We start from the raw sequence: 1,400 nt of genomic DNA on the forward strand, positions 1-1,400 counted from the left end.
TCGGTGTGGGCATTGGTCAGAGGAATCTCGGACTACAAAAACCCTAACCCTAAGTCATGAAGTATAACCTTAGGCTTAGGTATCACGAAGTGTGTTACTGTTAGGGTTAGGCCTAGGGTTAGGGTTAGGGTTTTTGCATCATTCCTTGATATACGGAAAGGCTGTGCATCAGTTGATGATACACAGAAATCTGGGCATCACTTCGTGATACCTAAGGTGCCTAAAGTGGATTTGCGCCCCGAAGGGTTGCTCGTGCGCAATCAATGATTGGCATAGCCACAAGTTCCCTTCTCGCTTAACACTACATTGGCGAGAGGAGTGAGGTGTTCAGGCACTTGAAGTGTTTCAATAAAATATAATGCTAAATAAATACGAAATCTATTTATTACCAAATTCTTAATGTTTCTATACTCTCTTTCACCTAGTATTATTGCCGACAGTTTCCTGTGAATTCCGTCCAAATCCTATGTACAACATACGCTGCCGGCGGCCATTGCTCTCGCGGCTGCATTGTGCACACTTACACATATATATATAGCAGGTAGGAAAGCGGGATCCCTAAATTCGCTCGGAGCTCGCTTGATTTCACGCCTTCACAGCACGAATACACATCCAACAGCTTTCATCTTTGTTTCCATTTCAAGAACTGTTCACTTGTTATAAAAACATACTGTCGAGCTGTTCGTAACCGAGCTGTGTCACGCGAAATCACACAAAGACTGATGAAATTCTCGCGTTCGCTAACCTTGCCCAGTAAATGTAAATGGCTGCTAGTACAGGGCTATATAGACTGGTACTTGCTTCCACCTCGATTACCCATCGAGTAACTAAGCTAAGCCGAGAGGTGGGAGCGAGTACCAGTCTATGGGCTATAGGCTGCGCACTGCTTTCCAACTCCCGTACGAGCCTCGCCATTGGAGCGTTGCAAAAACGTTGCAGCATTGCGGCGCAAGAATGAGGTCACAAAGAGCGCCCGCCGGTGGGTGTTTCCTGATTCTGACAGCCATTTACATTTACTGTGCAAGGTTAGCGAATGCGAGAATTTCGTCAGTCTTTGTGTATTTTCGCGTGACACAGCTCGGTTACGAACAAAGACAGTATGTTTTTATAACAAGTGAACTCTGTTCTTGAAATGGAAACAAACATGGAAGCTGTTGGATGTGTATTCGTGCTGTGAAGGCGTGAAATTAAGCGAGCGTCGAGCGAATTTAGGAATCCCGCTTTCCTACCTGCTATATATATAAGTGTAAGTGTGCACAGTGCAGCCGCGAGAGCAATGGCCGCCGGCAGCGTATGTTGTACAGATAGGATTTGGAAGGTATTTACAGGAAACTGTCGGCAGTAATACTAGGTGAAAGAGAGTATAGAAACATTAATAATTTGGTAGTAAATAGATTTCG

The sequence above is a fragment of the Priapulus caudatus genome, unplaced genomic scaffold, assembly GCF_000485595.1.
Source record: "Priapulus caudatus unplaced genomic scaffold, Priapulus_caudatus-5.0.1 Scaffold473, whole genome shotgun sequence".
Lineage (NCBI taxonomy): Eukaryota > Metazoa > Priapulida > Priapulimorpha > Priapulimorphida > Priapulidae > Priapulus > Priapulus caudatus.